We start from the raw sequence: 24,451 nt of genomic DNA, 5'->3' as shown, positions 1-24,451 counted from the left end.
GTAGCTGATTCAGAAATTGATGATCCTGCTTTGAGGTAAGACAGGAGAAGTTGGAGCTGGGCCTCTTGAGGTCCTTTCCAACCCTATCTTCTCCGATTGTAGGTGAGCAGCTCTATTTAGGCTGATAAAACCCACATGCCACAGCTCAAGTTAAGCATATGCTTAAGTGTTTTGCCAGCTTAGTGCAGAAATGCAAAGCAGATGCAGTATTGCTCACGGCTCTAGGATATGCACTTTGTTTTTCTAACATACAAACTCTCACACAGCAGGAAGAAGGCACAAGCTAAATCAAGCACGGTAGCTGCTGCTGGGAGAGCGGCTTCCTTGTGCCTGGTGTCCCTCGCTGAAGAGACAAAAGGTAGAGATTTCCATCTGTTGCACAGGGCATACAGTTTTCTCGCAGAGTTAGAAACCTTCCCTGTGATCAGATAGGAATCACCCAGGTTGATGTATGTTTCGGTTTTGACCATACGATTCTAAACCATCAGCTGCACTGGAGAGGACAAAAGCAAGAACGGAAGCAAGATGTTAGCACCCGTGTTCCTGACCCACTCTCAAAGGCAGATGTGCATGCTTCATTTAGTTAACAAGTACAAATTTAACTCCTGAATCTCCCCTTCTTAAACCTGTGAATTTCCTGAAATCACAAAATGTTTCGTACCCAACATGAAGCTTAGATCCCAAGAAAAAACCCAAGTCCTCTTTTTCCTCCCCTTTGTCCTCAAAGCCCAGCACTGCCTTGAGTCCCAGAGTGGTTTATGCACCTCAGAAACAAAACTACATATGTCATCCCAAGCAGAAACCTCAGAAGAAATGACTCAGTTTGATGCTCAGTGAGCCAAGTCATTGGTAGCTGCAACTGCAAAAAACCTAACCTAGTAGATGAAAAGTGATCCTCCTAAACATTAATAGCATTATAATTAAAAACAAACAAAACCACCACCAACAGAACAACAAAGGAATAGCTACCTTTTTGTGTGTAGTTGTCTCACTTTAGGTGAGGCAGTTCCTAACAGCTAGGGACAAGGTCAGTGGCTTTTCCAGTTCTGTCCCAGTTTGCACAGGGTGCCTGTGCACAGGTCTTCTAGTTTCTCAATGCCTCATTTTGCACTTGGGCAAACTTGCTCTTACAGAGGGGCATCACACTGATTAACTCATTAACTGTAGTAGAGAGCTTTGTATTTCTTGGATAAAATGACCTGGGGACGCGGCAGCATGTGTTTATCGTGTCTGAGTAATGAAGTCAACAGTCCTCAGCTGGTGTCAATGGCAGGGATTAGCTTGTGTATGTAGAGCATCTGTTATATAAACTGGATCTCAGAAGCCTGTAGAGTCAGATGCTATAAATCACTTGACTGTATTTGAGATGTCTATTTTAATCCGTCTTCAGTGAAATGCAGTTAAGAAACTCAGTTTAGAATGCTGGATCCTGATTCTCTGCTGCAAACGCAAAGGGAAAGCCAAGTGCCTGTGAAATGAGGCCTTTCCCTTCACTAGTGCTTCATGTCTCCATAGCACCAGCAACAGGGAACCGGGTCTTCAAGCCAAGTGAAATGTCTGCCTGAAATCCAGGTTTCTGAACGTCTGGGAGAGTTTGGAAGGACCACATGAGCAAAGGCCCAGCCAGAGAGACATCAGGTTTACCATGTAACCAAAAGGTAGTAGAAACCTCTTAGTAACTGCACAGAAGTCCATGATGGCCATCCATGACCTGCCACAGGCTCTCCCTGCCCCCGGATATATACACCACAGTTCTGTCTACAACATGGATCTTGGAGGAGGAGAAAGGCCAGTGTCCCCTCAGCAGAGGTGGATGATATGAGTCTCCCTGTGACACTGGGAAGAGCCTCAAGCTTTGAGGCCTTGTGCTCCAAAGAACCCTTGAGAGGTCTACAGAAAAGGTGGCAGTGATGAAGCTTGTGTTAAGCTTTGCCGTTCCTTTTCCTATAGCTAACAGCCCTTCAGGCTGTGTTGGCATCTAGCATGTGATTCAACCTCCGTGCCCCAGAAGTACAGTCCCTTGGTCAGCAGGGAGAGAATCACCTACTGAGGGCAATTCAACTCAACCAAAGGAGAGTGGCCAGGATGGATGCTTTCTGAAGGCATCTGTCTCTTTCTGCTGACCGTAGTGATAGTCTAGATAAGCAGCTGAGACTGAAGGCCCAAGTTTCTAATCACTAAAATATACTGAATCCTTCTTCCCAGGGATGCTGAGGGGAAATATGGCTTTACTGAACTTCACTGAGTTGCAGTGGGCCAGGATTGCTTTCATCCCCATCTGGTGCTCCACACAACATTACAGAGGTAACTCCTCAAGTACAGAGGGCTCTGACTCAAGTCGAGAAAGACACATTCTGTGCTGCTGTGAGCAGGCTTTATAACCGACTGTAGTTTTATCAACTTATTTCCCTAGCAGACCAAAGGTTTTTATTCAAAGTGCTGAATCCCTCCTCAACTTTGCTGTTTTGGCAAGAAAAAATACGCCTTAAAAACAAACAAACAAACAAACAAAAAAAACACTCCAGCATTTTATGAATGTAGGCAAGTAAAAGTATCTTAAAAATAAAGCCTGAAGTCTGGAGGGCAGACTAAGTGCAACATGCTGAAAAGTTTTGTTTTGTTTTGTTTTGTTTTTCCCTCCATCATTTTACTAGCTAATCTTCCTGGGAACAGACTGATATTTACTCATCCCATGAGAGAGTAGAGTTGTCAGGAATCCAAATGATACGAAGGGATGAGGTTTAAGGCACTCTACTATTAGTCATCAAATGGAGAGAAGTGGCACAGCTCTTTGGTGATGGACTGTGTTTTTCTCCTCATGTAGTTTTTATCTGGATTTCTCCACATTAAATAGGGAAATGTTATGATTTGTCTGTGTGGAAAACAAATTACAAGTTCAGAGAATCATCTTGCATCACCAAAGCCTATGGAAAGTCTGTGACTATCATGGTTCTACTCCACCAAGCAAAATGACAATGTTCTATTAGAAAAATAATACATGGAGAAGGTCAAACACCACATTTTCCGTACTAGCTTCCCATAGCTTTCTCATGGCTCCCAGCACTGCTCCATGCTGCTCCATGAAGACTCATTAATGTGGATTTTCACTACACTGGGCACCATTGCCCTGTACTCCTCATCAAAGAGAGGAGGTGCTGTGGACTTTTTCCACCTCCATATAACCATGCCCTGCTCTCTCTTCAGTTGGTTGACATGTATGCTAACCTGCTGTTTGTTCTCTAATGTTCACCACCAACAACACACCACACACCACATCCAAACTATTACAGTCTTCTAGCTTCCCAAGTAGGGTCTGAATACACATTCATACTGCTTACTGGGAGTGGTGAGATGTGCCAATTAAATGTTGGGAGAGCTTGAGTTGCCAAGACAGAAAACCGATCTTGGGACATTCTAACAGGTGAACAATCATGTCCTACTGCTTTGGGACATGATTGTGCCACCACCTTTATGGCGTTGGGTCTCTGGCTCTCTGCACCCCATTTGAAAATGAAGGATCGTGGCCGTTCTGCCCCTATGGCATGGAGTTAGGATGATACCTTTGTGACAGAAATAATTGCAGTAAGAAAGATCAATACAGGTATTATCTTACTAAACGCTGCATTCTTCCAACATGCCTCTGATTTATTCTATCCAGTGAGTCAACACAGGCTGCTACACATCCTACAGTCTTGTCCACAGACCTGCAAAGCACTGACAGCATGCAGCCCTTCGGAAACAGCTCAAACAAAAGTAAGGACGTGCCCTGACATGGCATTTTATATCTGAGTATCTCGAAGTATTTGATACCCTTATCCAGGACGTATAGAGCCTTGTTCCATAAATGGCCCCGGGGGAAGTCAAGGAACATGCTGCACACCATGAACGGGTAACGCAGAGTTTGGGTATGCTCTAACCTGCACAGCACACTGAGGTGGGTGAATACAACTCTACCTGCAGATAGGAAAAGACAATGTTTGGTTGGACTAATTGCTCCCAAGACTCCACTGAATGAATTGCCTAGGTCTCCATTGAGTAAAGAAGCAGCTCAGACACTACACTGATATGTCCACAATCCGGATTCCTACCACATGTGTCAGCTGAGCCATGGTAACTCATTTTGCACATAGTGGAAGCCTGCAGCAAGGTAATTTGTCCTACTTCAGCCTGTAATTAAGAGGGGTTGAAATAAGTCTCAGTACTTTATGTTGGCCCCAGGCTGAGTGTGTATGCACATGGAGAACTCCGCTAAGGTGCAGTTGCTTTGGTCATGGTAGTTTGGGCCTATGACCACAGAAGAGACATCTTTCCAATGGGATACAAGTGGAACCTGCCATGCATAATGGGTGAAGTTTTTGCCTAAGTGTTATAGAAAATAAATGGGACTCACATTCGTGCATTTCTTACTCACCAAGATTTATCCTGGTTATTACCATTTCACTGCCTTCCGCAGAATTATTATTAATTCACCTTAGCATATGTCAGAGAAAAATCAGGACTGCTGTCTTCCCCTGATAGTTCTCAGCTACTAAATCATTGGGTTTTAAACTCAGAAAGGTAAGAGGCAGAGAAAATAACCCCTCTGTGAAGAATAATCTTCTCGAGGATACCCGTATTTCATAATCCTATTGTATTTGTAAGTGAACCTTCAGTAAATCAACTTAAAGCACCCATTTACATCATGAATGCAGTCCCATCTGAGAGACAGAGGTCTGTACAGAGCCTGTGACAACTCAGGCAGCTCAATCAGTCTTAGCACTGCTCTTGTTGCATGTATATATGCTGCTCTTCCATACGTCTTTGGTAAAGTTAAAGAGTGTTTTTGGACATGCATATATGGCTGCGTGAAGCGAGGCGACTCCAAACAGGGTGGATGGCAGCCAGCTCTAGCGCAGAATTATGCTTCAGCTAACGCGTCCTGCTGATCTGCTGACAGCATGGAGGAAATAAACAGGAGGTGAAAAGGAGAAGACCCACAGAGCAAGGAGGTGTTGGAGAAGGAATCCAACCTCTGAGACTGTGCTTGCAGTTGCAATGAGCCCCTACTCCGTCCTCCAGCCACACAAACCACCTGGACAGAGCACATTGGGTCCTGCAGACCTGTGTTTGTGTAGTGCTCTTGGAGAGGCTGATACCAAGATGCTGCAGGACATGCAGAATATGGATATGCAGAACACAAGAATATGTGCAGGGAAGGCAGTGTGCAACTTTGCATAGCACAGCTGGGGAGACCCAGCTAGGAACTGAGCTCACCACCAGCCCTGTATTCTAATCCCACCTTAAGCCAGCTGGGATATACAGTGTCTCCTCAAATGTTTGACTGCTTTTCAAGAAGCCCAAAGCCCTATCATCACTCCCAGCAGGTCACTTCTGCAGTTTCCAGCCAAGAGGGCTGACCTGCGGACAGAAGTTGCACTGCTTCAGCTAAGGAGGCAACACAGATAATTGGCCCATGCACTACCGGAGGGTATGACCCCTTAGCCAAGTTGGTTAAGCCAGGACGTAGGTGCCAGCAGGCAGTCTGTGTCACTTCACAACCTGATCACATGAAAAGTGGCTGAAGGTTGGAGAACGCTTAGCACGGGGCAGGACACTCAGAGCTAAAGTAGTTTAATGGACCCTGGGAAATGGCTTGCCATGAATTAAACCAGGCTAAGCTCCACACACAAAATCAACCCAAGTGTTTTTTTCTGGGCAGGAGACAAAGGGGAAAAAACTCCCAGAACCCTGAAAATCACAAGGCCTACCCTGCTCCCAACTCAAGCTACAGCCTCCTTCCCACATTCATGCACACACTGACACCCAGATCCTTGAGGTAGGTGATGGAGAGGAGGCCCATGCCAAGCTCAGCACCGGGTTGTCACCTTGTTAACCTCACACAGGAAAGCCAACTCAGTAAGTGTGGCTGCCAAAACTGCACAGAGCTCGTGAGACCACACCGCAGTGTGACCATCTTCTTCTCGGCACCCTTGGCATTGCAGACCACGCTGCCCAACACAATCCTTTACACCCTACAGTCACTCCAGGGATGCGTTTCACACCACTGTGCCATGGAAGACAACAAAGAGCTGCTAACATGGAGCATGCTGTGGTGGTGCTTAGCACTGCCTTCCCCAGCATCTGTATCTTTTTTCCTTCCACTTGTCAAGGCAGCCAGTTTGGCCTCACAGTCACAACATCACACTCATGTCAGGCATCAAGTTATCCTTAAAGTCTTCTGTCATGGCCACCACTTGTCCCACCATGCAACGTGGCGTCCATGTGGACATCAACAAGTGCTCGGAGCAGGTTTCTCTGCACAGTGTGGCTGTCACACAGCTGCAGAGAATGACATTCTGTGGTCCCTTGCAGGGAAGCAGTGCTATTCCAAATGAAACGAAAACTCCAAACCAAATGAAACTAAAAAGTCTTTTTTTTTTTCCTAAGTAAACCACAAACTGGAAACTCATATTGTCATTTTAAAAAGTGCTGACTGCTTCTCGAGCAGGTACCAAAAACGTTTACCCTCCGGTAATTCAGATCATCCCGACTGCAAAGTACCACAGCCCAGCTTGAATCCATTCTCAAGGTCAGCTCCTTCCCTTCAGCACTTTGCTGCTTGGGGCAGATACAGCACCACCTTACAGTCCTTCAAACTCCCCTGACAGGCCCCTAAAATTTCAGAGCCATCCAAATGCAAAGTGAAGGCAAACATTTCCCCACGCCAGCGTCTGGCTCTTGAGCACGGTGCTGAATAGGGCAGAGCCAGCGAGCTGTGCCACCGTGACGGTGACACTGCTGGTCACAGCATGGCCACCCCACCAGCTCCCAGGATGGTCACACACCAGCAATCCTGGCCTTACGGGAAGCCCATGTCCAGCTGTGGAGGTGACATCCCTCGGAGCAGGCCGCGGGGACATGCAAGCTCCCACGGCCCGGCGCTGCCACCGCCGGTCACTGCGAGCGGCCGGAGGCAGCTGGCATTGTGAGCACTGTCAGCGCTGCAGCCGGTGCCAGGGCCTCTCGTTTTGATTTACGTTTCCTACATCCTTTCTGAGAAAACTCAATTATCTGTTTAATCCCTGAGCACTGGAGCAAAAGCATTCAGCTGCGGAACCCAGTATAGCAGGCGCAAATTTGATACCCATTAAAGTCGAGGAGTTACCAGGCATAAAAACCCATATGGGGACAGTGTAATCCCTGGTGTAATCCCATTCATTTTAGTGTCCCAGTGATGAATCTGACACAGCAATCGGGATTTCCATCTCATACCAGCTTTCCACACCCACCTAGCATGTTCAGTAGAAACAATCTCAGCATACATTTGTACAGGTGTGGGCAGAATTAGGTTCATTCTGCTGGTGGCTTCCGATGCATGTACCAGTGAGGAGCAGGGGCACCACAGCTTTCCTCTCTATATACAATATTTGCCATAGCAAATATATTTCCTTACAACCAGGCTGTGATGAGGGCTGGGTTTAGGGGCAGGCAAAAAGGGCAACAGCACGAAATGCCACACTGCAGCAGGATCCCATTAGGCTCGGCAAAAACAACACGTGTCAGCCTTGGTGCAGGAGTCGAGCCCTGCTCTGCAAAGAGCAGAGATGTGCTCCGAGGGACTGTCACACAGAAAGTCCAGAGATGGCAACATATTAAGCTGCCCTGACGGTTTGTAATATGCTTACCACCGGGCGCAGCTGAGCCCACATCTCTCTTGTGAAGTTTTATTGTCCGGATCACGAATTACCACATCGGGATGTAATGAAAGTTACAAGCATTATACCCTCACTTTGTAGCCCTGGCACTAATGTATGCATCTGGGTTTAAAGCACTTTCTTGCAAGTCAAAACCCGGCCCTGCTACGAATTGGTGTAATTCAATACTTCCTTTGAAAACCTCCCATAGGAAGATTAGAACAATCTCCGTGATTACACTCTATCTGGGGTCCACAGATGCCAGTAATCTATGGAAATTGTGAACTCAAAGGATTTATGTCTAAATGTGATTTAAAATCCACTACCAAATCTCCATCGTAGCGTTGTGGCGCATGTATGGTTTTATTTTCTATTTTTTTACAATTTCTTCCTCCCTCCTCTCTCTCTCCTGTTCTCCCCCTCTCCGTACAGACTGAATTTCCACCTGAATTTCCAACAGGCTGTGATTCCTGCCTTGAGGACGACCCCGCAGCGTGCCTCCCCGGTGCTCCCGCTGCCCGTGGCGTGCGCCGTCCTCCACAGTAGTCCCGGCACTTGCCCCAGACAGAGGCTCTCTGCTCCGCAGCCTGTCTGCAGCCGTGTCCGTGATGAAAGGCAGCTGTGGACGGCTCTGGTTTGTTCTGTTTAAAGGCCTATCGCGGGCTCCCACATGAATGGGAATGCAAAGAAAAGTCACAAATCAAACCTGAACCGTGCAGTCCACTTAGGCGACCGCTATTTGCGCCACATGTTCTGCAGGTTTGTTTCATCGGAATAGTAAATTGGCCTAAAATTAGGGCCAGATTTTTGAAGGCAGCACCAAAGACGTGTCCTCTGAGCGCGCAGGCATGTGAACTCCTGAAGGGACGGGTCGCTCCCAAGCTGCATGTGCAAAGGGGAAATGGATGCACGTATACAGGACATGGGGACGGGCACATCTGTTAACAGGGAACTGCTCAGTGCCTCTTTTTTGGGACTCTGACCTGGACATCAGCTCTTCCCCATGTGGAAGCAGTTTTCGCTTCTGAACGCTGGGCCCTCCACACGCAGAGCCTCAAATATTTAGGTGGACGCACATCCACAAATCTCCAGGATAAGCTTCTCAATTACAGGGTTTTCAAACAACAACAACAATAACCTTGTCTTCCAGGCCTGTTCAAATAAACTGCTGCAGATTAAAGGCCTGAGTTTTTGTCAAGTTTAAACAAATACACAGAGCACCAGAGCTCTGCAGTATCGCAGGGCCGTGACAGCCGGCTCCCAGCAGCTACCAAGGCGCACCGGTGGGATTTCTTGCCCGTGAGCTCCCCTCTCCCAAGCTTGGAAGATGCAGATCCTGCGGGCCCTTAATCCAAACCAGGGTTTTGGTTTCACAGCTCTGGAACAAGGAGGTTTTTGCTTACCCCCAAACCTGGCTTCAATTTTATCTCATTTCCATAAATAGCACTAGGAACCTTTGGCAATGTTTTGCCACATTTTCCAGTGGAGGACAAGCAAAAATTCAAGGCCAAGGCTATATAAGGGTATCTGAACAGTGTTTCTGCTGCCTTTTTACACCTAAGAGCCTCCCAAGTCTCCTACCCAGGTGTTTTGTCCTCCTCCGCTTTTCAGTCCATATTTTCGAGCTGTCGTTCCCTTGCGTTTCACCTCATTTCCTCCCAGTTTCCACCTCCATTTTGTCACTTAATCACGCGGGCCTGCGTAGCCTCTCATTTGCCTGTGGTAAATCTGGCATCTTTATTAAATCCAGACTGCTCCACTCTGGGGGCACATTTACAGGTAAATCTCCTTATAGGCAGCCACCTCTGACTCAGTAGTACATTTAATCCTGCAGCTGTCAAGCGGAAGGTGATCAATCATCCACCTCTGATCAAATAAACCCTGCCTCCCTCGGTTCAGTGCCGGCGCTCCTCCCGCGTTACCCGGTGGTGCCGCGGCGGCCACGGGACCTTCTCAGGGCTCCCTCTCCAGCAACATCCTAACTCCCGCTTGTTTACTTTGTGCTGAATCAGGGCCTAAAGAATGCGATTTTTTTAATTATTTTTTTTTCTTCCTGGGGCTGGAAGAAGGAAAAAAAAAAAAAAAAGGAAGCTTTGATCAAAAGCCTGCTGTGGAGCTAGGAAAGGGTTACAGGCAGCCTGTCTGCCCGGCAAGGCAGTGAATCAGTAGGGCTGGCTGGGCAGCCCCTGCCTGCACACAAAGCCCCATTGAAGCGGGGCAGGAGCAGGGCAGAGCGGTGCACAGGGCGGCTGTAACTCCACAAGCCCGCTCCTTTCAGCGCAACGAGCTAGCAAGGCCACTGGCAGCTCCCGCCGAGTTCGCAGGCTCTGCGAGCCAACTGCTCTCTATTTGTTCCTTTTTCTTAAAACAACAACGCACACAGGGAAAATAAATACCAAAAGCCCCTGGTATGCGTGTAGCATTAAGCTGCAAGAGCCACTGCTTCAGTCCAAGGGTTTTAAAATCTATGGTTTCTTCCACCGCGCCGATTTGGCCGTGTTGCACCTGCAAAGTATTTTTTATTCCGGCATCCTTCTTAAACACAGATGTACATGCTGCGCCGGGAGCTGTCTGAAGTGCTCCGTGTTGACTTAACTCTTTCCCTCTGGACCCTGTCGACTTCAATAAGATCACTTACACCAGGGCTGAATGCTTTGAAAGCCCCCGCTCTCAGGTGTGTGACCCACGAGCTCCAACTCCTGCGCCTAAATTTCATCCACCTACATCTACCCCTTGACTTCCCCAGACTTCAGTACGGCTGCTCAGTACCTACAAAAGTCAGGCCGCTTGTTTTGAAGTGCTCAGACATGGATTTAGGCCCTAGATGCTCAAAAGCTACAGCTTAAATTTAGACATCTGCATCTGTACCACTGGCAGAGCGCTTTTATTTTTGGAAGCACTGAGTCCCGGCAGCTCCCATTAATTTCAGTATGAGCTGCTGGGAGCTCCGAGTCTTGGAAACCTCTTCTGGGGAAGCTGTGCTAACATTAGGCTCCTGTTTTCAGCAGCGTTGTCTTAAAAAGAAATGACACAAAAATCAGGAGGAAGGAAAATGTTTGTTTGGCCTTCCTATTTAATAACATCTTCCCGTGAGCAATGGAGCTGGTAAACTCTGGTGCCTGAGGGCTGCTTTCTGTGTCCTCAAAACCCCACCGCCTACCAGCAGCCTGCTGAGCTCTCTCCTGTGCTCCCAGCCTGTTTGCTGGGACAAATCGCAGCGGCCAGAGCCAGCATGCTGGCTGGGCAGTTGTCTGCTGCTGTTGAAAACTATGTGACAGCTGCCTTTCCTCCACCGCCAGTCTGATTTCCTCCTCCTTCCTCTAACCAGGCTGATTTTCATGGAAACTGCGGGATCTTATGAAGAACTTTACGCCTCTATTGAATCTGGTTGAAGATTTGCACAGAAGTTATAATGGACAAGAAACATGACTAGATAGGATTAGTTTCCTTAGGAACCCAAGCTATCAGGGAAAACAAATCAGATGCTTGTGGATATCTGAAAAAAATCAGGCTAGAGAATTGAGTTATAACCCTCTCATCCTCTACCCCCCACCCCCAAATCTACAAGATGAAGCCAAAAAAACTTCAAAGGCCATGAGACCTAAAGGCAATTAGGAGTTTAAATGCAGGCACAGACCTGAAAAAAAAGAATACAATAGACAATATGTGGCATTTTCTTCCATTTTAACCTATCCCCGTGTGAGGCAGGAGAGCAGCAGTGCGGGTAGCTCCTCTAGCTGGGAAGCACACAGCTCCCATGAAGCGTACAATTCAAGTAAGTGTTACGTTCAGGTAAATCCCCGAACAACACGGAGAAGTGTCTGTAGCTAGAAAATCAATAATTCATGCCAAGCCTAGGATCCCTGCCTCGTGTGCCGCAGAAGCTGCAGAGCGTTCAGTGCCGGGGGAAGAAACGGCATAGCAGGAGTTTTTGCAGATGACATTTGCCATGCTTTTAAAACAGTTATAAATACAACCCCAAAAGCCATACATTCCGTCTGTGTTCACAGCTGAAGGCGACACCAGTAAGCCAGTATCCTCTCCCATCAGATAGGCAAAAACGTCAAGGGAGAACACGAGCGTTTTCTAGAAAGTAAGAAAGTGAGGAAGAGAAATCCACGGCAAAAGCAGCTCAAATATTTCTTTAAAAGGATACGCCGAAAACAAAGCCTGCCAGAGCAGTGGAACTAGGATGGAAAAATATAGGAAATAACCCATCTCAGGGCGGGAAGAAGAGCTGCCAGGCTGAGTCAGTGGCCTTGTACTGCTCTTTGAATCGTGATCACTCTGGTTGTGGTCTCCGGGACCAATTTTTGGAACAGACACCCCAACTTGCAAGCAGGGAGATTTATTCTCTTCCCCCTTTTATCTGCCACAGAAGAAGAAACTGTTGCTATAAAATTTTGCCACTCCATCTTCTGAACAAGATATAAACAGAAGTTGTATACGCCAGACATAGCGGCTCAGCTGCCCTCGCTGGCAGGAAATAGCATTAGCAGCTTTGGCTGCAGATAGCATTGCGATACGCAGTTAGCATATCTCGGGGGACAGTGGTGCCAAGATACTCGGAGGGGGAACACAACACGAGTCCTAGAACGGGCTGGGGAGTTTCATCAACTCCATAGCTGGCTCCTCAATTTATTTATTTTTTTTTTTCCTACAAGAATTGAGAGGAAAATCCCCAAACGCCAGTTTTGTAAAGCAGTGATCTCACTGTCTTTCATGTGATGTTTCCAAAACATGCTACTATGGCTGACCTGGTGCTGGTTGTCCCCACGCCCTAGGAGGTGCCTTCACCTCCTGCATCTGCTCACAGGGCTGGACATCCTCCCAGGCTTCAAGGCTTGCCCAAACCTTTCATCCTGCCTAACAAGCTGGTAGGATGAAGCAAAGGGAGCTTGGCTCTTCTGGCTCCCAGTAGCCAAAGGTTACTCGTCACCCAAGAGGGACCCATCTTCCCCATCTGCAGGAAGCCAGGAAACCCCCATGCAGCACCAACGCCTTTCCTTCTCTTCTCTTGTATTTGTAATCAAGGAATCCAGTGCGAAAACTGATAAGGAAACCACAGCAGATCTATATCCTCAGTTTCAGTAGCCAGCCACATGTTAACACCTCTTTAGGTTAACAAATGTCACTCGAAACCTGGCAAGAACACATTTTTTTGCCGCCTCTCCAGGATGTGGTGGGGAACACAACTCAGTGGGAGTCCTGCCCCACTGGGTTTTCATACCTGCCTGTGTTTGTTCAGTTTGCTGTCAGCATGGGCTGTGCTCCAATCTCATGTGATCCACTGGATTACTGAGATCTGTTCAAAGAAGATAACTGAAGGAACAGGCACCAGAAAGAAACTCTAGCTATGGCTTTGGACTAAGCTAAATTCTGGGTACTGAAGTCTCACGAAGCGATAAAAGGGCTGCATGGCAATAATAAATGGCGCTGAATTTAGAGAGTGAACCAAAGATTTTGTCTCTTTTAGGTTTTGTAGACTGTCCTCAAAAATGCTTAATGTCGGGTTAACAAAGAGCACTGTAATACAGACCGATCCTTTCTCTAGCTGAGGGCCTGCATCCTGCCATCATGATTCATTCCTTATTCATACGGCGAAAAAAAAACAACACAACATTGGTTTCAGGAGGAGATATTTCAGATCAAGGACTGAAGCATTTGTGCCTAGGTTTTCAGCCCATGTATTTTACACGCTTCTGAACACCAACAACAATGCTGTGACTCTGTAGGGATACATGCATTTAAACCAGCATCAAAACTCTTTTATGGCCAAGATTTAAAATGTTGAATGCATTAGAAAAGAGAAACATTTGCACTGTGTTTCTTATTGTTGGTTGCCTTTCTGTAAGTGCTTTCAACACCACCAAATTAGTCCAGAAGTGGTTAAAAGCAGCTAAAGGGAGCTTTGGAGGACTCGGTGTCAGCTGGCATTCTAATGAGAATTAGACAATCGGAAATAGACAGCTCCGAGGCCAAACAATTAGCCAGACAATTAAAAGGCTCTACTGTACAGGGCTTTATGTGGGGTAGGATAATGCAGACGCAATATTTGTGCTAATAAGGTAGACGGATAAGAATGAAGTTAATTTCCCTTCTCAGCAGCAAAATGAACAGATCGCTCCATTTTAGTCAAGCCCAAAAGGACATATTATTTTTTTTTCCCTGATCAGAAAACAAGAAAAGAAAGAAATAGTCTGTAGCTATGGAAATAAAGCTGGATATTCAACTGGTGTGGAGTTTGCAGAGGTCCAGCCCCGTAGAGCCATGCTCTACTCTGGCTGCAGCTCTGTCTTCTGCCTTCTGCCGATGCCACTCTCACTTGTGTCGTGAGTAAATTCCCCCATTCCCATTCCAGATTTTTCTGTATGTACAGAATAAGACCTTTACATCAATCTACCTGAATATTTTGGTCATATGTTGCTTGCTACAGACCAGAGGTATGCCAATTTCACGTGGGCAGGGAGTTTTGTATGAACACAAACTGCCACTGCCCCAAAAAACGCAGGTAAGTTTTGGCATTTGAAGGAAGTGCAGGGTTTGGCACAACACTGGCTGTGGAGGATGAGCCTCACCCTGGGAAAAAAACCCTTCCTGCCCGTGGTGTGCCGCTGGGAAGGCAGAACACAAAGCTCCACAAGGGCTGCGGGCTGCTGGCTGTGGAGCACTGTGCCACTGCCGCTGGGGCTGGACATATGGAAACTTTCAGACTGAGCCATTTGTTTCGGAGGTCACGGTGACCCAGAAGCATGCCCAGCTCCAGGAGGCTTGTCCTTTCCCTTTATTCTGAAATTCCACAGCTCTCAAACCCTACAGCACAGCGATGACATACAGAGAGATAACCAAAGACCCGAGCCCCTCTACCACCCACGGCACAGTTTGGTGTGAGGGCTGGGGAGGCTGGGTCGTGGCGAAGATGTGCCTAGGAGCCCCATGCAACAACAAAAAAAAACAGCCACACATCCACACAGACCCACAGGGCCATTTGAGGTTTCTGTTTCCCTCTGCTCTCCTCCCTGCTCCCTCAGAAGGCACGGGGTGCTGCCAGAGCCTGCTGTCAGCCTCTGCATTAGGTCGCTGGCTTCTGTGGTGTACCAGCAGCAATGTGCTGCTGTTTAGCAGGCAGCACCACCAAAGCAGTGAAAAGGAGCTATTTCTGTTTGGTGTCTTCTTGCAGCTAGAGAAGACCAGAAGCAGTTGTCGTACACGGGATAATTGAATCCCCGGGCAAACGAGCCCTTTGGAAAATGAGCTGCTGGTCCGTCCTACAGCGGGGCACACTGCTGTTTTGCTGCTGTGATGGTAGGGTTTTTGTAGCTTAGAGGTTTACCACACACACCCAGGATAGGCAAGACGTGGTCGGCTTTTCACGCCGCCCCTCCCTCTCCTCCCTCTCCCAAAAGACATCCGAATGGACACACGATGATACCCGGACTCAGAGGCAAACGTAGTTACAGCATACCGGCACGGCTCAGCTTAGTCTCTAATTACCACATTATGGCTTCAGCCAAGCCGTTTCTCCAATAATGCCCAGATGTACCAATTACTTTCCCTCTATAATGAAAACAGATGAGAAAAAGGTGACGAGCTGTTTGTGTAGCAGAGGGAGGGAAACAAAAATTTGTCTCATCAGGAAAGGGCCCCGGCCAAAATCCTGGATTGGAACAGCACGGGGAATGAGCCTTACCAGGGCTCTCTGGCAGCTCTGATGCAGGTCACAGAGCCAACTATCGCTTTAATATATTTAATACAGGCCTCTGTGTGTGTTATGAACCAAAATCTCCTCTTGGCCACTGAAAACTGGAAGCATGTGTCTGAGGGTGCCTTCCCACCTCGCTAACCCCGCACTGTGAACTCCAGCCAAGTGCCTTCCTTTCCTGGCCCACCCCAGCCCCATGCTGAGCTCTGTTGGGGGACCAGATGTGTGATAGAGCCCTCACCCCTTCCCTACCTCATTTCTAATAATCCTTTTTATGTGCCTGCTCCCCCTTCTGAGCAGGCAAAGGCTGAGGATCTCCATGGTGCGAGGCTCGGTTGCATTTTCCCCAGGCACACTGACACAGAGACCAGGGCAGGGACATAAAACACAACCAGCCATCATCACAGGAGGCAAGAAAAGCATATCCAGCCCCTTGTTAAGTCACACCAGCACCTTGGATCTCCTGCACCTGGGGCTGAGGCATCCCTCTGTATGACTGGAAATCACATTTTTGACTAAAAACCTTTTCCCAGTGACGGCTGCACCAACACCTGTACAAATTGCAGGCAAGCAATTTTGTCCAAAAATTCAGACGGTACCAAAACTCTGGAAAACAAGGAGCATCTTCCCCCATATTGAAATCATTTTGCATTCCCAAACAGAAAGAGGGGAAGTTTTGCTAGGCTAACATAAACCAATGCTCACAGTGATATTCGTACTGTTTGCCCATAAACCACAGCACCCAAAAAAACAGGAGTTACTCACTAGTTTTAACCAGAGGACTTCAGGGATGCATTCACTCTGCCTGAGGTGTATAACTAAAAGCTAGCTTAATTTCAGTTGTGCTTCACGTACACAGCACCCCCGCTAACAGCGAGGCGCAGTGATGTAGCACCATGGGAGGGTTAACAGGCTTACGCTGCCCTGCAGAAGAAATGTTCCCAAACCCACGTGCAATAGCCATTGCCTCCCAGCAAACAAATAAAGCTGAGTGCTCTTTCTGCTCTGACACCACCACTATCGGGAAGGACGCCGCAGCACTTCCCGCAGCGTGTGGGGACGTGTCATTCACGTCTGGCTACAAGACAGTTGTTGAGCATTTGCGCGATTAACTCGCCGGTGCTCCCCTCCACACTGATTCAATCACATTCCTCAGCTTGCTTTTGTTTGTTTTATGTGAAGCTGCTCGATTTACGCAGGCCTGCTGTGGGCTAGCAGTGCCATTCCCCCCAGGACTGGCTCCCGAGTCCTCCGTGAGCACCACTGAAAGATTTCGCTGGAGATGCCGGCGCAGAGCTCGGTCAATCAGCAGAGGTTGCTGGATCAGTTTTGACATGCCGACTGCAACCAGATGAGACCCAGGTCCTCCTAAGTCAATGGCAAGCCCATGACTGCACCCAGCGAGATCCAAGGATGCCTGCTGCTCCAGGATATTTACTACGAGGAGGGCCAAGCTGCCCAGCTTTTGTTTTCTACTGAATTCAGCGATGATTTCCTAGGTTTTCCCCATTGTGTGGCTTTGGCTTCTGAGCCCATCTGCTACACTTCAGGGTATGTTTTCCTCGTGGTGCGTGGGCACTTGGCTCATTAACGTGGTGTTAATGGAAGATGGCAGCTCGAGCCTTCCTCCACGCGCTGATAAGACGCTCCTCACCGGAAGGAGGTTTGCCCACAGCAGATTCAGCAGCCGAAGCATTTATCTGCCGTGCTATGTTAATAACTGCTGGGTTATAATTACCAAATCTCAATATTTACAGAAAACCAGCCTCGCTATTGTGCAGCTAATAGCGCAGCCTTGAATGTACAAGATGCCAATTTGCTATGAATGAGGAGCTGCTCGCTAAAATTCAAAAGCAATTAAACCCGAAGCAGTAGCTGACATTTAACGATTACGCTGTTTACCAAGGAGCAGCCACTTACTGGGCACAAGGCTGGCGGTGAAGAAGCAGCACGGGACAAAAGGAGCAGGCAGCCTCCTGCCCGGATAAACCACGGCCAGGATTAACGCACACCTTGCCTTGCCTTGCCTGGAAAACTCCAACCATTTGTCTGAGCAGGCTGGCAGCAGAGCCTGCTGTGCCTCCTGTAGCTGCTCTGTTTGTGAGGCAGCATCAGGTTGTGAGTTAGGCAGATGAGGGGCTCCTCTGTTTTTCTACTACTAAACGGGGGGAAGATGTGTTTTGTTCCCTTGTCTGCGTCCTTGGCTCATCTGGTCTGTGGTCTAGGTCCTTAAATGTCTGCTGTGTCTTCTGTGCATAGGTGGGTTGGACACTCAGCATCAGATGTTTCCTGGTATCAGCAATTATACTGCACAACCAAATAAATATAAATTAGCAAAATATATATATATATATATATATTTATTCCTTATCCATCTCTTTTTGGTTTTGGTGGTCCAAAACCCCTTCTTTTCTTCTTCTTCAAAAAAAGCAAAACTTGTGTTCAGTTTGGGTCAAGCAGAAGAAACCTTCGCTCAACTTAAAAAGAAACATTTTTGTTTCCTTGGAAGGATTTTTCTTTCATCCTGCTCTTTACTATTACAAAACTGAGACAAATTTCAAAACAAACTTTCAGTCTCATTGGAAAAAAACAAACTTTCAGTTATTTGGAAAATGTCAGGATATTTCTCTTCTGCCTCTGCATGGCCAAAGCCACCTGCTAAATTTCACAGTTATTGGTAAAAAAATGTTGGTTGATCCAAAGCTGTTATTTTTCTTCACCTAAGAAATTCCTTGACCTAGAATTTCATCGCAGCCTCCAGATAGCTGCCTTTATCTGCATTATCCCAGAGCACCCTGGAAATCAGGACTGCAAGGCTTCTCCCAGCACGTTTATATAATGAGAGGGTAACTTGCAGGAACTTTACAATGGATTAAACACAGCAGAGTAAGTCCTCCTGGTTATCCCAGTGGATCTCTGTGCTTAATGTGAAGACCAAGACCTGCAAAGGAGATGCTCAATACGGGACAGGACCCAGCAGCCAAGGACTGTCCCCCTGCAGCCACCCTGCAGAGGAGGACACCTGGCAGGGGCTGCCTCAGTGTCCTCATCGAGGGGGATGGGTGCAGGGCACCTGGTGACTGTGTGTGGGACATCAAATCACAGAATCATTAAGGTTGGAAAAGCACTCCAAGATCATCTGGTCCAACCATCCCCCTACCCACCGAACCATGTCCCCAAGCACCACATCCAACCTCTCCTTGAACACCCCCAGGGACGGTGACTCCACCACCTCCCTGGGCAACCCGTCCCAATGCCTGACTGCTCTTCCTGAGCAGAAGTGTCTCCTCATTTCCAACCTGAACCTCCCCTGGTGCAACTTGAGGCCATTCCCTCTCCTGGTTCTTGCTCCTAGGCGTCGGTCAGGTCCCATGCTTGCCCTGGGAAGTGCAAATCCAGGGCTGTGACACTGAGCTTTAGGCAGCTTTTGCCACTTCTCTTTCCAGTTTTTCCTGTTGCCACACAGCCGGCAGCCGGGTGCTGTGTGCCAGGAGTACCACGCCAGGATCCAACCCTTTCTGACAGGCAGTGGTGTAAGGAGAAGCTGCTCCCAACATTTCCTGTGCCTACTCTTAAGTGTTTGCCTAAGAAACAAAACAAAACAAATCAAATCAAAACAAAACAACACACTTTTGCTAATACTTGTTACAGATAGGGATAAAGTTCTCTACCTCTCGGCACATTTGGTAGCTATTTACTCAACTAAATGGTGAAAAAGAGAAGCCTCAATTCTCCAGAGTTGCCTCCCTCAGCTTGTTTATCACTGTGTTGCAACGGCTCTGTGGTTGTGAAATCTCGGAGCTGAAAACTCAAAAGGAAATTTCTAGTGACAAGCTTTCCTTGAGGCTGTAAACAAATAGAATTCATTAGGAGGAAGGAAGAGAAGCAGAAAACATCAGAATTAACACATGCACACACGCGCATGCGTGCCCAGAGCACACACACTGCTCTTCACAACAGTGCTGAGAAACAGAAATCCTCAAGCCAGGCTTTTTTTTTTTTCTTTCTTTGTATTTTTTTTTCCCCCCAAGGAAAAGCAGCTTGATCTAATGCTCCCTGCAGTCGGTAGGGAGCCGAGCTTTCTCAGACTCCAACAGAAGTTGGATTGTGCTTCTATGCAGCGTGCTTCAGCTGCCGTGCCCCGAAAGTGCTTTACCCTTTCTACACCTGCTTGTGCAAATTCCCAAACACTGCTCTCTAGGAGGCTCTCAGGTGTTTGCTGATAGACAACGTATTTGCTTTAAGGGAAAAGGATGAATAATGAATTAAAAAGAAGCCTCCGAGCCAAGTTTACTAATGGCTTTTTACCTGTAGCACCAAGAGCTTGTATATTCTGGCTCTGTGTTAAAAAGCATGGTGATTAAACCATAATATTATGTTTTGATCTAGCCCAGAGTTGAATGAATTACTGGCAGGAAACACAGCTCATGAATTCAATCAGAAATCCTTTCATTTGTCACAGCCGCTTCCTGTCCGTCTTTTAAACATCTGCTTCTCTTGTTCACGACAGAAAAAGTCTTTGTTAAAATAATAAGCATTCACCGATCCTTCCCTCGAACCAAGTGCACAGTTCCTCAATGAAACACGCTGTCCCCCCCCACACACTCTGAGTTTATTTTATATATCTCCAATAGCTTCCTCGTACCCCTCTCTTTCTTTCCGTTTTGAAATAATGGAAAAACTCGAGCCGACAAAAGGAGGCACTTCTGAAACGCCAGCCCGGGAACGCGCTTGCGCTGCCCCCGGCCTCTCTGCCCACGGGACCCGGCCGGCTGGGGATGTTTTGCCGCAGGCCCTGCCAAGAATCACTCCGGCTCCCTGCATGGCAGCTGCTTCCTCTGCGAGGAGGCCGAGCGGCCAGGCAGCCCGCATCCCGGGGCAGGGGGACGCAGGAGGGGTCCCTCGAAGCTCCTCGCTCTCCGCGATGGGCTGCGGGAAGCGCCGCCACTCTACTCAGCCCAGGTGGTGAGGGCGAGGAGAGAAACCAAGGGTGTCCCTGCCTAGCTTGCTTTTTCCAGAGCCAGCACTCACAGTTGTGGCTGCTCGGTGTCTCAGACGTAGGATATTTATTCATTTGGTTGTGCAAGTGATGGGGATCAGCTGTGCAGCTCCCTTCTGCCGTCCTTACGTGTGGAGCGTGCTCCCAAACCCACAGCCAGCACCCGGGTATTTGTATGCACGGTTAGCTCCATCCACCCTTCGAGTTTCTAAAGAAAGGGAAAAAAAAAACTCCACCAGTCTTCTGGCGAAATTTTAAATCCCTACTTTGAAGTAAACCTCTTTCTTTGCTAATTACTTCTTAATAATTAATTACCTACTTTCTGTAGTTCTGAAAGAACTCCAGGTGTTCGCTTCTAACCATACTGATCCGTTGCCTGGCATCTCAATGCAACTCACGCTGGGGGGAAGCCAAAGAATCGCCCCCCAAAATCCGTAGTGCCCAGAAAACGCCATTGCAGAGGTTAGGCTGGAAAGTGTAGGGCCAGAGAAGACGTGGCTATGTTAGAGAGAAACAGTAGTATCCCCACAGGTCTGGCTGCAATAGCACTCACACTGTGTGCCAAACCTTCACCTTTTCTTACAGCCATCACAGGGAGGGTGATGCTGTGGGACTGAACAATCATGCTAGGGGCAGATAACTATCTTGCAAAAAAGGGGAGTCGAATTATGCTTCCCCATTCTGAGAGGCTGGAAAAAGAGGAGCCAGTCCAGGCTGCAAATTTTCACATTTTTCTCATAATGCAAAATTTCAAAATGTGAGTCATTTTTGCAAGCGACTGAAAGCTAAGACCACACATGAAATAGGCTGCGGACAGAGGAGAGCAGAAAACGATGAGGGATGCCTGCATGATGCTTTTCCAATGCTCAAATGGCTTTTTTAATTTTCAATTTTCCACTGTACGCTTTCTTATTTTGATTTTAATGTAATTGCTTTTGAAGTACAGATCACTTTTCCTGCAGGAGAACCTGTCTTACTTTGATTCTTTGCTATCGTAGTTCCACCTCATGATCCCACCATTATATCTGAATAAAAGTGGTGTGAGTTAGGGTTGTGCTAAACTTAAAAATTCCTGCAATGGGTCAGTCCAAAGCTGGTCTGTTGCAGCATCCCGTCTCCAACTTAGGCTGCCAGCAGTTACACAGGGAAGAGCATGGGAGTGGGGTAAACACATAGGAATAAATCCTTTGTATTTCCCACCAGTTGCCAGCAGTTTGTAGCTTAGGAATCTCCTGAGACAGAGCTGGGCTGTTGGCATTTTGTAGCTGTCAATGGATTTTTCTCCCTGAGCTATGGTTAATCGCTTTTTACCTTGCAAATTTTTAGCACGTCGAGCATCACGCGGCAAGGAGTGCTGCAGTTTAGCTGTGTGCACATGAGGCACCAAGCAGTCCTTCTGCCTGTCCCCAGCCTGGCACTGCCTTGTCTCGCTGGATGTCCCACAGGGTTTGTACTGAAAGAAATAGCCCAAATTGCTTCCTGTGCACTCACCCTCGGGCATTGAGGAGTTTCAGCACCTGTGTCACATCCTCTCCATCACTCCCTTTTCTGACAGAGAGCCCCAGTCATCTAGATATGGCTTTATTCTTGGGGTTAGCTTTGTAACTCCCAGACTTTTTTTATTTCTAGCATATTTTTTCTGAGAAGCAAAGGCAAAACTAGGGAATTCACATGGCTCTGTTTTGCTCTCTTTTCCTAATAACTTCCTAAGATGCTTTGTACTAATATCAAGCTAAAAGCTGCGGTTTTCACATAACCATGGCATCTCCAGGATCTCCTTGCTGAGGAGGAACAGCTAACTCGCAGTCCATCACTTGGCATCCACTGTTAAGAGTTCTCCCCATGTGCAACTCTTCCTAAATTAATCTCATCTGCTCTTTTATTGCATCCCTCCTAACTATAGTGAGTTCCTTCTGGAAGTCTTCTCAGCCAACTTTCATTTTATTACCTTTAATAGCTTATTATCAAGAGTAAACTCTGCCACATCACTACCCACCCTCTCTTCCAGATCACAGGAGATAGGAGCCTGCTCCCACCATGCCCTGAGCCAGCAGGTTTTAGGGTAGGTAGAGCTACAGTGACAAAGCCATGCTTCTACTGGTCCAACTTGTTTTGCTTGTGGAAAATGGTTTTACAATGCCTGTCCAGCTTTGCTGGCTGTCTCCACATGAGGATTGCTTTGCTACTGTAATCTGATGGTATTATTGTCCCAATAAAAAAACCTCCCGGGGTTTACAAGCATCTCTTGGACGCAACGTGAAACCTGCGGGGGAGTGCGTCCTTCCAGACAGGAGCAGGGCAAGCAGGGAGATGCCAGCTTTGGATGCTCAACCTCGGGGTCTGAATCGGGAGGGTAGCTTCTCCTCCTCGTCCACCAGAAAAGAACGCCTCCAAGGATACAAATTAAGAAAGAAAAAACAGAGCTGACAGAGAACGTAGGAGCATAAATTATTTTCTGTAAGTAAATAAGCAGACAGCTGCTGTCAGCTCCGTCAGAGCTTTTGCTGCACATCCCCACATGGTCATATTAAGATTTCTGTGGCAGCCCATGCAACTGTGGTAGTGAATTTTAATGGCTACTCAGAGGGCATCCGAAAACCAGGTACTAAAGATCTCCAATATCCTTCTGTTCCAGCTGACCCAAGCTGGGGCCCTTCTCAAGCATCCCATTTTCATGCCCTCTGTGTTATTTGGCTTCCAAAGGGCATGGGGTGGGTGCCCAAGTGCAGATACACACATATGAAAAATCCTAACCCACACCAAATTGACTTTAAGCTAGAAACAACAATAAGAGACAAATAGAATGATATTGCAGGTGACACAGCTGCAGACGTGTCTGGGTCTTGTGACCCAGCAACTTTGGAATCTCCAACCCTGCCTTTTTTTGTCCAAAAAAAAAAAAAGACATTAAATGCAATTAGCAGGCAGCAGGTTTCGAGCAAACCAAAGTAAGCACTTTTCCATCCAGTGCAAATTAAACACTGGAACTCATTGCCATCCGCTGTTGGAGAGGCCAAAAGTTAAAAAAGCAATTACACAAACTTGTGGAGGGAAACTTCGTTAGAATGACTACATACAAGGATAGTCCCTGGTTCAGGAACTCCCAGCCCTATGATAGCATCACGAAAAGAGCTGTGCCGGGTTTGTCTGTTTTCATACATTTTCATCTAGCATCCACTCCTGGCCAGAACAGGACAGGATCCTGGATGTAACATACCCTTTTCAGATGCACTATGGTTGTTCTTCAGCTAGGTTTAGAAGTCCTGAGGCTCATCTTAGTACTGTGTGTGCCTTACTCCAAGCAACCCCTCTCGCTTTTGATTTTGAACCCTCCACTAATAGACCCAAGCAAAGCATGCTCCATAAAATCCAGTTTGTCAAATGTCCAAGGTCCTAGATATATTTCTGCCAGCATATCTCTTTCCCTACTGATCCTGCAGCCTGTATCACCTGATAGAACAAGGCAAAACGATTCACTGGGTACTGCCTGGTGCCAGAGCAAACATGGGAGACGCAGAGCATGCAAGAATCTGGCCTTTTGTGCCAGGTGGGATTATGCCGGCCTGGGGTTCAGACCACAGTATTCCCCCCTCCTGCCCTCCTTATTGTGCACACACATCTATTTTGCCTCACCAATTGTTAAATGCCAGAAACTAATTTCATTCTAAATGATCTTTAATATCATGCATTTTAAAAAAGGCTATGAAGCTCCTACGCTTCAGAATTGCAACTTGACACCCAATTCCCATCTGTCTCCTATTAACAAAAACAACCCAGATAATCCACAGCCACATGCAGAAGGCGATATGCAAAACTGACAAAGATGATCCAGTGAGGGCCGCCACGCAGCCAACAGCACCTTCACAGTCCTCGTCTGAGCCGGTGGCTAGCTTCAGGAATGCCCAAATGGAGAGGAGATAAAACTCCGTATTGCTATGTAACGCATCAGCTACATGGGCAGTCTTGGGCCCAGATGCTCATCCTAAGTGCCTGAAGGAAAAGTGAGGAGATGTGCCAGGAGGAGTTTGGATGAGGCAGGACATATATACATGATAGAGGGCAGACTGGCCCTGCTGC

At 47.4% G+C, this 24,451-nt stretch overlaps 1 protein-coding gene across 1 annotated transcript in view; it reads right to left on the bottom strand.

Annotated features, from left to right (window-relative positions):
• Positions 1-24,451, bottom strand: part of MAML2 (mastermind like transcriptional coactivator 2) — a 205,056-nt gene that overhangs the window by 129,729 nt on the left and 50,876 nt on the right. The gene's annotated exons all lie outside the window — the stretch shown is intronic.

The sequence above is a fragment of the Aythya fuligula genome, chromosome 1 (genome assembly GCF_009819795.1).
Source record: "Aythya fuligula isolate bAytFul2 chromosome 1, bAytFul2.pri, whole genome shotgun sequence".
NCBI lineage: Eukaryota > Metazoa > Chordata > Aves > Anseriformes > Anatidae > Aythya > Aythya fuligula.
This window is presented reverse-complemented; position numbering and strand designations above follow the sequence as displayed.